The sequence below is a fragment of the Equus caballus genome, chromosome 22 (assembly GCF_041296265.1).
Source record: "Equus caballus isolate H_3958 breed thoroughbred chromosome 22, TB-T2T, whole genome shotgun sequence".
Taxonomy (NCBI): Eukaryota; Metazoa; Chordata; class Mammalia; order Perissodactyla; family Equidae; genus Equus; species Equus caballus.
This window is the reverse complement of record NC_091705.1, coordinates 18,477,927-18,492,754: the sequence shown is the minus strand read 5'-3', so window position 1 is coordinate 18,492,754 and position 14,828 is coordinate 18,477,927.

The following is a 14,828-nucleotide window of genomic DNA, read 5'->3' as shown; positions in this document are numbered from 1 at the left end:
GAAGATTGGCAATAGATGTTAACTTGGGCTTTGGTATATTTTTAACTTTTTATTTTGAAATAATTATAGTTTCACAGAATGTTGCAAAGAAAATACAGAGAATTACCTCTTACCCTTCACCCAGTTTCGCCCAGTGACTACATCTTACATAATTATCCTACAAATATCAAAACCAGGAAATTGACATTGGTACAACGTGTGTGTGTATAGCTCAATGTATCACATATCTAGATACATGTAACCACCACCACAGTCAAGATCAGAACTACTCCATCACCACAAAGATCTCCCTGTATAGTCACACCCAGCCTCTCCCACCAACCCTAACACCTGGTAACCACTAATCTGTTTTCCATCTTTCTAATTTTGTCATCTCAAGACTGTCGTGCAGGGCTGGCCCCACGGCCTAGTGGCTGTGCTTTGGTGGCCCAGGGTTTCACCGGTCAGATCCTGGGCGTGGACCTCACATCGTTCATAAAGCCATGCTGAGGTGGCATCCCGTATAGTAGAACTAGAAGGACCTATGACTAGAATATACAACTATGTACTGGGCTTTGGGGTGAAGAAGAAGAAAAAGATTGGCAACAGATGTTAGCCCAGGGCCAATCTTTAAAAAAAAAAAGGGAATGTTGTACAAATGGAGTATATGACATTTTGATGTTCGCTTTTTTGACTCAGTGTAATGCCCTTATTATCCATGCAATTTGTTGCCTATATCAATAGTGCCTTCCTTTTTACTCCTCAATAGTTAGTTTTTCATGGTCTGGATGTGTCACAGTTTGTTTAACCATTCACCCATTGAGGGGCATTTTGGTTATTTTCAGTTTCTGGCTGTTACAAATGAAGCCACTATAAACAATTGTGTATGGGTTTTGGTGTAGACATAAATGTTTAGTTCTCTAGGATAAATGTCCAGGAGTATAATTGCTCGGTCATATGTTAAGTGTATGTTTAGTTTTTAAGAAACTTTCAGGGGCTGGTCTGGTGGTACAGCAGTTAAATGTGCAAAATCTGCTTCAGCGGCCCAGGGTCTGCGGGTTCGAATCCTGGGTGCGGACATGGCACCACTCATCAAGCCATGCTGTGGTAGGCGTCCTACATATAAAATAGAGGAAGATGGGCACAGATGTTAGCTCAGGGCCAGTCTTCCTCAGCAAAAAGAGGAGGATTGGCAGCAGATGTTAGCCCAGGGCTGATCTTCCTCAAAAAAATAAATAAATAAAAAAGAAACTGTCAACTGTCAAACTATTTTCTAGAGTGGAGGTACCATTTTATATTCCCACTAGTATGAGAAATCTGCTTTCTCCACATCCTCCCCAACACTTGGTATTGCCAGTATTTTGTATTGTGGCTGTTCTAATAGGTATGTGGTCATATCTCATCGTGGTCTTACTTTGCATTTCCTTACCGGCTAGTGATGTTGAGCATCTGTTCGTGTTTATTTGCTACTTGTATATCTTTTTCAGTGTAATGTCTCTTCTCGTCTTTTGTCTGTTTTCCCATTAAATTTTATTTAATATTGAGTTTTGAGAGTTCTTTGTCTGATATGTGGTTTGCAAATTTTTCCTCCCCGTCTGTTGCCTCTTTTGACTCTCTTAACAGGGTTTTTTACAGAGCAATAGTTTTTAATTTTGATAAAGTCCAGCTTGTCAATTTTTTTTTTTTTATGGATTGTGCTTTTGGTGTCCTGTTCTAAGAACTCCTCACCAACTCCTAGGTCCTAAAGATTTTCTCCTACATTATCTTCTAAAAGATCTAGAGTTTTGCATTTTGATCTATGATCTCCTTCAGTTACTTTTTGTAGCAGATGTGAAATTTAGGTCGAGGTTCACTTTTTGGCCTATGCATGTCCAATTGCTCCTGCATCAATAGTTGAAAAATCATTGATTCGCTTTTGCATCCTTGTCAAATATCAGTCGGCTGTGCGTGTGCAGATTCTCTCTTCTCTTGTTACGTTGATTTGTGCTTCTAATCTTTCACAGTATCACACAGTCTTGATTCCTTCAGCTATATGAGTTTGAAATCAGGTAGAGTGATATTTCCCACTTTATTCTTTTTCAGAATTGTTTTTAGCTATTCCAGGTTCTTTGCCTTTCCATGTAAATTTTAGAATAATCTTGTGAATATCTACAAGATGTTTTGCTGGGACTATGATAGGATTTGCGTTAAAACTGTATCAGTGCAGTTGGGAAAATCAACATGTTTACTATGCTGAGTCTTCCAATCCATAAACCTGGAATCCCTCTCCATTTATTTAGATCTTTGTTTCTTTTATCACTGTATATTTTAGCATACGAACTCTATGTGTTGTTACATTTATACCTGAGTGCTTCTTTTTTTTTTTTTTCAGCAATTGTAAATGGTACAGTATTTTAAATTTTGGTGTCCACATGTACATTGCTAGTATATATACAGTAGATTTGTGTATGTTGATTTTTTTAAAAAAATTTTCTTGATTTTTGTATGTGGATCCCGTGACCTGCTGAACTCACTTATTAGTTTTTGTAGGCTTGGGTTTTTTTGTAGATTCCTTGGGATTTTTCTACGTAGACCATCATGTCATCTGCAGATAGGGAGTTTTATTTCTTCCTTTCCAATCTGTATGACTTTTATTTACTTTTAAAAATCTATTCCACTGGTTAGAATTTCCAGCATCTGTTGAATAGCATTGGATGGTGGGCGTCATTGCTCTGTTCCCATCCTTGGGGGAAAACATTCCATCTTTCACTATTAACTATGATTTTTTAGGTTTAGGTTTTTTGTAGACATTCTTTATCAGTTTGAGGAAGTTCCCTCCTGTTCCTTTTCTTTTGAGAGTTTTAATCATAAACAGATGTTAAATTCTTTTTTTCTGCATCCATTGATATGCTCATGTGATTTTTCTTTTTTTTTTTTCTCCAAAGCCCCAGTACATAGTTGTATATTCAGTCCTTCTAGTTCTTCTGTGTGGGACACCACCACAGCGTGATTTGACGAGCAGTGTGTAGGTCTGCACCCAGGATCCGAACTGCCGAAACCCCAGCCACCAAAGCGGAGTGCACAAATTTAACCACTACGCCACTGGGCTGGCCCCTGACTCTTCTATGTTAGCCTGTTAATATGGTGAATTGCACTGTTTGATTTTTGAATATTATTTGAATATTATTGCTTGGCATTTGAGTATTTGTTTTGCATCCTAAAACAAATTCCACTTGTTCATGGTGTATAGTTCTTTTCATATATTGCTGAATTCTATTTGCTAACATTTTAAAAGAATTTTTGCAGCTATACCCATGAGGAATGTTGATCTGTAGTTCTCTTTTTTTGGTACTCTCTTCATCTGGTGTTTGGTGTCAGGGCAATAACTGGCTTCCTGGACTGAGTTGGGAAGGGTTCCCTCCTCTTCTATTTTCCAGACTAAATTTTGTAGAGTTGGTCCTAATTCTTTTTTTTTTTTTTAAAGATTGGCACCTGAGCTAACAACTGTTGCCAATCTTCTTTTTTTTTTCCTGATTTTTCTCCCCAAATCCCCCCAGTACATAGTTGCATATTTTAGTTGTGGGTCCTTCTAGTTGTGGCATGTGGGATGCCACCTCAGCACAGCCTGATGAGCGGTGCCATGTCTGTGCCCAGGATCCAAACCAGTGAAACCCTGGGCCACCAAAGCAGAGCAAGAGAACTTAACCACTCGACCATGGGGCTGGCCCCTGGTCCTAATTCTTATTTAAACATTTGGTTGAATTCTTCACTGGAACCATCTGAGCCTGGAGAGTTCTTTTTCGGGAGGTTTTTAAATTTAATTTCCTTAATAGTTATAGGACTATTCAAATTACCTGTTTCATTTTGGATGAGTTGTGGTAGTTTGTGTCTTTCAAGGAATTGACCCATTTCATCAAAGTTGCCAAATTCATGTGCAGAGTTTTTCGTAATATTGCCTTTTGATTCTTTTGATGTCGATAAGACCTGATTCATTCCTGATATTAATAACTTGTGTCTTTTCTTTTTTGTTAGCCTTGCTAGGCTGATCAATTTTATTCTTTCAAAATGACTAGCTTTTTGTTTCATTGGTTTTTCTCTATTCTTTTTCTGTTTTCCAATTCAGTGATTTATACTCTTTATTATTTCCTTCATTTTGCTTGCTTTGGGTTTATCTTGATCTTCTCTTTCTGGTTTCTTGAGATGAGAGCTCAGGTTATTGATTTAAGACTTTGCCTCTTTTCCAACATGTGCACGTAGGTGCTATGGATTTCCTCTCAGCCCTGCTGTAGTTGTATCCCACAAATTTTGAAACGTCGGTTAGATTCTGTTGGTTGGTGGTATTGTTGAGTTCTTCACATGCTTGCTGTTTTGTTTCATTGTTCCATGGATTGTTCAGAGAAGAGTGTTGTAGTCTCCAATTGTAATTGTGTATCTATTTCTTCTTTCAGTTCTACCAATTTTTGCTTCACATATTTTGCAGCTCTACTGTTTAGTATATAGGCCTTTAGGATTGCTGTTTTCTTGGTAATTGACCCTTCTATTGTTATATAATGTCCCTCTCTGTCTGGTAATTTTTGCACTGACGTCTACCTTATTTAATGTTAATATAGCCCTTCCCACCTTTCTTTTAACTAATGTCTGCAGGGCATATCTTTTTCCATTCTCTTACTTTCAACTAACTATATCATTATAGTTGAAGTGAGATTTTGCAGATAGCATATAGCTGTATTTTTTTATTCACCTACCAATCTGTCTTTTATTGGTGTGTTTAGACTATTTACATTTAATGTAATTATTGATATAAGACTTGTCTGCTATTTTATTTTTTGTTTTCTACTTGTTCTGTTTTTTGTTTCTTTGTTCTCTTTTTCCTACCTTCCTGTGGGTTAAACATTGTTTACCATTGTATTTTGTCTATAGTGTTTTGAGCATAAGCTTTTCTGGTGGTTATTCAACTTATTCCCTTTTATATATATAACTTATCGAAGTCTACTGGTGCCATCATTTTACCAGTTTGAGTGTAGAAACATCTCCCTTTACATCCTTTCTCCTCTCACATTTATAATTGTCCTAAATATTTCTCCTACATACATTGAGAGCCACATTAGACAGTGTTATAATTTCTGCTTCCATCTTCAGATATAATTTATAAAACTCAAAAGGAGAAGGGAATTCTATGGTATTCGCCTATATTTTTGCTATTACCAAGTTCCTTTTCTGTCCTGGTTTTCCAACAGGTCTTCTTTTACTGTTTCCTTTCTGTTTAGAGATCTCCTTTTAGCCATTATTTCAGGGTAGGTTTGCTGGCAACAAATTCTCTTACTTTTTCTTTATCTGATAATATCTTGATTTCTCCTTCATTTCTGGAGGATATTATTTCTGTTGGATATAGAATTCTGGGTTGGCAGTACTTTTCTTTCAGTACTTGAAAAATGTGTCACTTCCTTCTGGTCCCCATGGTTTCTGAAGAGAAATGTACCGGCATTTGAATTGTTTTTCCCCTGTAGGTAACGGACCATTTCTTTCTGGCTGCTTTCAAGACTTTTAGTCTTTAATTTTCAAAAGTTGAAGTATAATGTCTTAATGAGGATTTCTTTGGGTTTATTTGTGGTTTGTTCAGCTTCTTAAATCTCTAGATTTATTTTTTCCTCCAAATTTACGAAATTTACAGCCATTTTCTCGTTGAACACTTTTTCAGCCCCATCTTCTTTTTCTTCTTCGGGGACTCTAATGACACAAATGTTAGATTTTTTAGTTTAGTTAGATTTGTTTTAGTCTCATGTGTTCCTGGAGTTGTGCTCATATTTTTCAGTCTATTTTCTCTTTGTTCAGATTGGGTAATTTTTATTCTGTCTTCAAGTTCTCTGATTCTTTCCTCTGTCCTCTCCATTTTGCTGTTGAGCCCATTCATTGAGTTTTTAAATTTAAGTTGTTTATTTTCACCCTGAAAACTTTTCTGTGGTTCTTCTTTATATCTTCTATTTCTTTGACGAGACTATTTTTTCATTTGTTTCAAGCATGTTTGTAATTTCTTGTCAAAGCGTTTTAACAATGGCTGGTTTAAAATCCTTGTCAGATAATTCTAACATCTGTGTCATCTCGGTGTTGGTGTCTGTTGTCTTTTCTCATGTGGTTTGAGATCTTCCTGGTCCATGTGACAAGTGGCTTTCGATTGAAACCTGGAGATTTTAGGTATTATGAGACTCGCGATCTTATTTAAATCTTGTGTTTTAACACGCCTCCTCTGCCACAGCACTGCCTCATTACTGCTAGATAGGAGAAGAAGGTTCCTGTTGCCACCTGGGGACAGGAAGGGTTGGGAGCTCAGGCTCCACACTAGACCTCTTCTGAAACCACCCAGTGGGGAAAGGGAGAGGCACCTTGTTACCACAGGATGGGATGAAGTCCAGGCTCCCTGGGCAGTCTCCACTGGACTGCGGTGGAGACAGCCTTACCACCATGCAGTGGTGAAAACTCTGATTCTGCATTGCCTCCTCTGCCTCCATCCAAGAAAGGAGGGGGAGAGGCGCCTCATTACTGCAGGTGGGGGTGGAGTCTAGGCTCTCCACTTGGCCTTCACTGGTGGGGGTGAGGATGGGCTGCAGTCTTCCCTGTGGTATTTGATTGGAACAGAGCAGTCATTGTCTAAAAGATTTCTGTCTTGCTAGATGTCCTTTTCCCTGTCCTTTGGCTGGAGAGAACAGGCTTTGCTGTTTTGCTTTTTGTCTATACCTGTTGGTGTTTCCTGGCTGCCAGGTTTTCCAGTATTGCCTGGGAGAGATGAGGCAAAAATAAAACCCAGGGATCTCACCACCATGTTGTTCCCTGAGTCCTGAGGTCCCTAGCACTCTGTCTTCTCTCCACCTTTGAATCTTATATTTGTTTCACCTCTAACGTTGAGAATTTTTAGTTGCACTAGCAGGAGGAATATGGGAGGTATGTCTAGTCCATCTTTCAGGGAGAAGTTCAATTTTTCATTATATATTAATTCAAAAAATGAAAAATAAACCCCAGTAATTTTATTAAGAATAAAACATACTATTTGCATAGGGGAAAAAAGACTAGAAATATATATAGTATAGCAAACTACAGTAATGGTAATATTTTAGTAGTGGACCTCTGCGTATTTCTTTTGGTTTACCTCTATTTCACATTTTAAAAATAATGAACATGTGTCACTTTGGAAATAATAAAAATTGTTTTCCCACAAGTTGATTTCCACTAGTGTCTTCCCTTCATACGAACTCCCCCAGGTTATGTTCACTTTTGCTATGTGAGTATGGGTTCCAAACTACTGAAGCCAAATGGGATTCAGATCCTTGTTTTAGCGTGTTTTTTAAAACTCCCAATAAGCTGATGCTTTACAGACTCATGTCTTGACCCCTAACCTCCAGGAACGGATCCTCTGGGCTCTTTCTGCCCAAAGGAATCAGTGGAGCCAGAGGGTAGAGAAGGTCGTATCTTGGGCAAAGGTGTAGGCCCTCTGTGATTGCTACCACCAATGAATGACACTTGTAAGCGGGCTAGCCAGCCCGGACAAACATGAGCAACTCCCACCCCCCCCACAGGAACCTGAAGGATTCCTTAAGAGTCAAAGTATATACTTTGCTACCCTACAGCAACATGTTCTGCTCTGGGGATCAGTTCTAATGACCTTTCTTGTGAGATCTGGTTTATTTTATTTAGATGGAACTGGGGTACATAGAATAAGCTTTTTAAAAAAAAAAAAATAAATAAGCATTTTCAATTAAGATACTGAATATATCCATCACTCTCCAAAATTTCCTCGTGCTCTTGCATCCATTCCTCCCTCCTCCACCTGCATTCCTCTGCAATCACTGATCTGCTTTCTGTTACTGTAGGTTAATTTTCATTTTCCAGAATTTTATATAGATGGACTCATGGCATGAATTCATTTTTTGTCCTCCTTCTTATTCTCAGCAAAAATATTTTTGAGAGTCATCTACATTGTTGTACTGATAGTTTGTTCCTTTTCATTGATGAAAAATATTCTATTACATGGATATACTACAATTTTTCTATCCACTCACTTGTTAATGGACAGACAGGTTGTTTCTAGTTTAGGGCTCTAACAGATATACTGCTACGAACATTTATGTAAGAGTCTTTATGTGAACTTAGGCTGTCATTTCTTGTGGGTAAACAATTAGGAGTGGAATGGCCAGTTTTATGGTAGGTGTATATTTAACTTTTAAAGAAACTGAAAATGGCTCACACAGGTCAGAAGAAAATCGAGTCATTGTTCATTCTCTTGTTTTATGGGTCATATGAGATTTTAATCCATTTCAGCCCAGAGTAGTCCACTAATTAAAAAAAAAAAAACCCTGCTACCTACTCATGTTTGATAACTTACAACAGGAAACCTTTCCTTACTGCCAACATAAACCCTTCCCCAAATCCTTTCATCTTTTCTTCTTGGTTAGTCTTAGCAGAAAGCAGCCATTTACCATTCTCATCTTCAGAATATTAGAAACTCTTCTCTTCCCAGAGACTTAATATGTCCAGCTCAGTTCACTTCCTATGGATATTAATTATTATGAAACTATTTCACTTGTTATATTAAATATCAACATATTGCTGGGCCCCTGGCCATTTGAGAAGTCCATTTTCAAGAGACTATTACCACCTCTGATTGAGGTAGGCTGATTTTGGCTTTTGTTAGTTCTCAGAAATTAAAGTATCTGCATGTTCTTGCTACCAAAACAAGAAATTTATTTGATGAAAAAAGTTCTCTATGTACTGTAAACAAGGTATTTCTAGGGGCCACCCATAGGGGCAGATGTGTGACCAGAAGTCCAGGTTCCAGCGGTTGAGGACATGCAGGACCTTGGTCTCTCCAATATGCAACCCCCAACAAAGTTTTTGACAGCTCCTTAAGAACTAGCTAGAAAAACTTGGCCATTCGTTGTCACCTGTTGGCTAACTCAAGGCTAACAATGCTGTCCCCTCTCCACTCATCAGCTACTGGAGGGGCAACAAAGATTCCTAGGGACAAGGGGAGGTGTGAAGAGAAAAATTGGCATAGAGAAAGTGAGGGGCCTCACGCATGAAAAAGGGGTGAGAGATGCTGGGAAGACAGTTACATCCTAGAAGTTTCAGTGCCGGAGCCGCCCACCAGTCAGCTAAGCCTCTACCCAAGGACACGGTCCGGGAGAGAGATGAGGAATGCACGGCAGACCCTCAGAAGATGGCGGTCGGCCGCTCCTGATCCTACTCATGCTACTAATCTTAGCAATAGTGCTCCTGCTGTTCTTCTTCTGTACACGGGGATATCTTGGGGAAAATCTCTCCAAGCAGGGGGAAAGAAGTTGATGTAACCTGGCCTTCTAGGGAGGGTTCAGGGAACAACAGCCTGAAGGGAAAAAACGTTCTGACCCCTCCTGGAAAGGCGGGAAAGGGAGCTTGGACAGCCCTCAAGGAGGAAGCCTTCTGATAATCAGACTCTAAGGAGGACATTCCCTCCTCAGGTCCTCCTGGGAGGCAGATATTCTCCTAGGCCTGTTAGGACAGGAGGTAAATGGTGGCATCCACCCAGGAGAAAGATATGCAAAAGGTACACTCTCCTAAAACAACCCGTAACCCTGATAAAGTTGCAGAAAAATATAATATATTGACACAGAGGAACTGGGAGTATGATGAGGATTGGGAACCCTATAAAATAGTTAATGGTAAAAGAGAAACCCCAAGCACTGTGCCTGTGTGGCTTTCGATCAGACGGAGCTGGGGGCCTGTGTGTACTTGGTCCCCTTATACTTTGCAATACTTCTGCTTTCGTTATTATAGGAATAAAGATAGAGGCTTAGGGCCATTCGACCCATGGGGAACTGAGTCTAGACGTTACACCCCGTTTTGCAATCAGTCTTAGACATCTAGACGCCTAGTAGACATATAGAAAAGGTCAATATCTACAATTAACAAAGGTTGCTTGCTTCTCATAGACATACTGTGCTAATATTACAACAAGATATGCTTATGTACCCATTTTGTTTGCCAAAATTATGTACTGGGATAATTCCATGAAATCATAAATGTGTGACCTGGACCCTATATAAGTGCTTGAATGCTTTGAATAAATCAGACTTGGAAACCTCACTTCCAGTCTCACTGCCTCTCATTCGCTGACACCGTCCATCCCTCAGGAAACCTGGACTCTGCTGGAGCTGGACTCCGGCATTTCAGGATATAATGCCATGATGGCCACTCAAAAGACAGAAGGCAAGTGTATGTGTATCAAGTACCAAGACAATCCTCTCTGACATGCCCTCAATGTCTCACTGTCCTTTATATCTTGAACTCAGACACATAAATAACAAGGCAAGCAACTGTCAAGTGAACACCAGTCAGCTTCTCTGGGAATTCAGCAGGGAAAGGAAGGGCACTGCTATGTGTCTAGGGTATTCACAAAAGGTTTCAGGCCATTGAACTGGTCTTGCAGGAAAAAGTGAAATAATACAAAAATGGTGACAACAAAGACATCAAGAAGAGAGAGTGTAAGTGCCTTCTGAGACAGTGAGTAGAAGAGTATGACAGGAGAGGAGGGCTCTGATTGAGAATGGTGGGAGACAAGGCTGGGAGGCAACAGGGGAGGAGAAAGTTCATGAGGATGGACAGAGCCACTCTAGCCACACTGTTCACAAGACAGCAAAAGCACAGGCTGGGCTCCTGACTCACTGATTCACTTGTTTGGTTAACTGGGATATAGTCCACTAGTTATTCATTTATCCCCATACCAAGTCGGATTAGCACCTACGTGAATTACTTCATAAATGCTTCTTGTTTGATGCTACGTTCAGGAAGTATCTGATGTGTGTGAAGAAAAGGCAAGCTGTTGAACTGTAAGCATAGTATATAAAAATTATATTCGAACATTTAGATGCTTATAGATGCACACACATCTGTAAGGGCACACATTCCATCAGTCAAGTTTTCCTGGTGTAAGCAACAGAATCTGCCTCTAATATAAAAAGAAAGGAATTTACTAGACGGCTATCGGGGATCTCACAGAATTGAAGGCAAGGCCCAAGAGTCAGGTCAGAAAGAACAAGAATCAGGAAGATTCTATGGGCCTCACTGCAGAAACCACTTCAGTTGCCCTGGAATGGAAACAGTCTCAACACTTGTTCTGTCCTCTGGTTGCTCTGATTAATATGCGATGAGCCGGGAGAGAGTCCAGATAGTCCAGCTGGCCTAGCTTTCTTCATGTGCCTAGTCCTTGGCTGAGAGAAAGGAAGATACTTTATTTTACAGCTCCCCAAAGACTGTACCCAACAGGGGAGAGACGGTTCCCAAAAAGGAAATGCTGCTCTCAGAAGTAGGAGGTGGGCACTGGGCAGGTGAAGGACGACAAACCCACAGCAATACTGGTCCCCGCTGGGCACGAGGAATCTACATCACTGTCCTCTGGGATGGTGGGGATTTTTACCACTGTATGATGACTCCCTGAATTTATGCCAAACTCACAAATCTTTGCTCTAAACACACAAGAAAAATGGGCAAACTAAAACAACAGAAAGCAAAAAAGAGTAAAATAGAATATAAAAATCTCCTTGGACCAGAAATCAAAATGACATCATCTGGTGACTCTGGGGTGGGGTGAAATGTCCCCACTGTCCTTCTGGGCATTAATTACCAGGTGCGATCATATAACTGGATTTAGATTGAGGTCCTGGAGCTCCTAAGAGAGGCAACCACAGACCATCAGAGAGGGTGGAAGAGGGAAGAAAAGAAACAAAAACACAAATTTGCGTACCAAAACTCCAAAACACGAGAAACTCTATGCTAAGAAAGCCCAAAAAATCAACAAAATCAGAACAGGAATTCATTCCAGAACAGACTGAAAGGGGTAAAATAATAAAATAGGTTGGAATGTTTAAAGTGATAAGTGGGAGTTATACTTCCATTAAAAAAGAGCTGTAGGGGCCGGCCCGGTGGCACAGTGGTTAAGTTCTCATGTTCCACTTCTTGGAGGCCTGGGGTTAGCCAGTTTGGATCCTGGGTGCGGACATGGCACTGCTTGGCATGCCATGCTGTGGTAAGCATCCCACATATGAAGTAGAGGAAGATGGGCACGGATGTTAGCTCAGGGCCAGTCTTCCTCAGCAAAAAGAGAAGGACTGGCAGTAGTTAGCTCAGGGCTAGTCTTCCTCAAAAAAAAAAAAAAAAAAAAAATAGCTGTAAATCATTTAATAGAAATAAGACTGAAATAAAATCAGATGGACATAAAGAATAAACTAGAAATCTTAGAAATGAAAAATACAGTTTTAAAATGCAATATATAAAAATTTTAAAATATACTTTAAAATGCAATAAACAGAGTAAGCTGGATATAGTGAAAGGGTAAATGAGTTGGAAGGCAACACTGAGGAAATCACCTAAAATTCAACACACACACCCCTCGACTTACATGTTTAATAGCATCTCAAGTATTTGTGTGTGTGTGTGTGTGTGTGTGTGTGTGTGTGAGGATTGGCCCTGAGCTAACATCTGTTGCCATTTTCCTCTTTTTGCTTAAGGAACATTGTTGTTGAGCTAACATCTGTGCCAACCTTCCTCTATTTTGTATGTGGGACACTGCCACAGGATGGCTTGATGAGTGGTGTGTAGGTCTGTGCCCAGGATGCGAACCCGTGGACCCCAGGCTGCTGAAGCAGAGTGCACGAACTGAACTTAACCACTACGCCACTAGGCTGGCCCCCATCTCAAGTAATTTTAAGCAAAGGAACTCCATCCATCCTCAAATCACATCTCTACTAGGAGAAATCACACAGGTCAGAGCAGAGCCACACGGCTGAAGTGGAGGTGCAGGGCCTAATCTGTCATTAAACGAGCATTAGGGTATAGCTCGGTGACTTTCCTTCTATTGCTTTCTTGGACAACTGCTACAATCTTGCATTTTTTAAAACACATATTACCTCAACTAAATAATGAGCATGTTGAAGACAGAAGGGGCTTTATTCTCCTACCCAAGCCCTCAACAAATACTTGATTTAGTTATGCTTTAATAATTACAGTAATGTGTCACTTGACGGGGATACATTCTGAGAAATGTGTCGTCAGGCGATTTTGTCATTGTGCGATCACAGACTGCACTTACACAAACCTCGATGGTACAGCTTACTCCACCTAGGCTCCATGGTGCTAATCTTACGGGGCCACCGTCATATATGCCGTATGTCACTGACTAAAATGTCATTATGCAGTGCATGACTATATAAGGAAATTCAGTTCAATCACACTAGGCAGAACCTAAGAAATAAGGTTTCTACTTTATATTGTGCATAGTTCCATTATTATAGAAACATTGGTTCGAAGGAGTATAAACTTTTTTTTTTAAAGTTCTTGTTCTACTCTCATTAAAACAGTATTTCTCTAAGGTCAACTCCATCATTCTTTTGTTATGGAACCAGAACTGTATTTAATGCTGAGGTAGAGCCAACTCAAGAAGAAAAGGTATGAAAAAAATCCAAATTAGGTAGAATTTTAAAAACTACGTTTAAGAGCAGTAATAACTGAAATGGTAAAAACATTGCTCAATACTACTAGAGCCTAGTTAAAGAAAAAAGTTCTTTGGCCATCTAATCAAGAATAATGCACCCTTCACCCCAAAGAAAGCATTAAGAGAAAGTGGTCACTTAGCGAGATGCACACACACGCTAAATAAGACACATAGCTTTACATACAAGAAATTTTTCTAAATCTAGGAAAACGGAATGATTTCCCAAGGAAATATAAATTTAATTTAAAAACTAGGGAACATGAACAGGCTATAACTAAAGAAGAAACTGTAAAGGCAGTAAAAAACACTTGAAGATATGCACATGCACATAGTTTTATAGGAGTTTATCAAACCTTCAATGAACAGATGATTCTCACATTATATAAACTGTTCCACAAGGGAGGAAAACCTGAAAAGCAACTCATTTTACAAAGCTATCCTAAGGGTCTCTAAAACTAGACATAAATAGCATAAGAAAACTAAGTCAATCTCATTTATGGGTAGGTAATAAATCATAAACAAATTAGCAAATCAGTGTTGAAAGAACATTCATAAATAGGTTTTATACCAGTTATTGAAGGGTAATTTAACATTAGAAAATATATTAACATCATTCACTCCATTAAAATTAACAGATAATAAAAACTATTATTATTTTCTAAATCCTCAGAAACTCATTGGATAAATTCAAAATCTATTCCTAGGGGTGGCAGGGAGGAAGAGATTTTTTAGGAAACTAAGAAAAAAGGAAATTTCCTTAATTTGATAAAGGTCATCTATAGAAAGCTCAGCAGCCATCATACTTATTTACCATGACAGTCAGGAAAGAAACAAGGATGCCTACAACTGTTCTTAGCTAATGAAATAAGATAAAGAAAGCTGTTATTAAAAATTAGAAAAATGCACTTGCAGGTAATATGATCAATCATCTAAAAAATCCCAGACTTAAGTAACAATTTTTTTGACTAATTGAACTCTGCAAAGTAGCTAAACAAAAGTTAAGTGCTTATTATTGATGAAGAACAAAGTATTTAAAGAAATGTAATAGGAATTTTAGAAAAACAATTCATAAGTAGTTTCTAAAAATATAGAAATAGACCTTAAAAAGTATACAATACCTAAACGAAAAAACCCATTTTACTAAAAGATGTAAAAATTCTGAATAAATGGAGACAGTGTTCTGGATAGAAAGATTTCCTATTTTTAAATCCTTCCCACACATTAGTCTAGAAAATCAATCCAACATTGATCAAAATCCCAAGGGGACTTTTCTGGTACTTTGATAAGGTGATTCTCATGTTATTAAGCAAAAAAATATCTGTAAGAATTTTTTAAAAATTGAAAAAGAACAAAT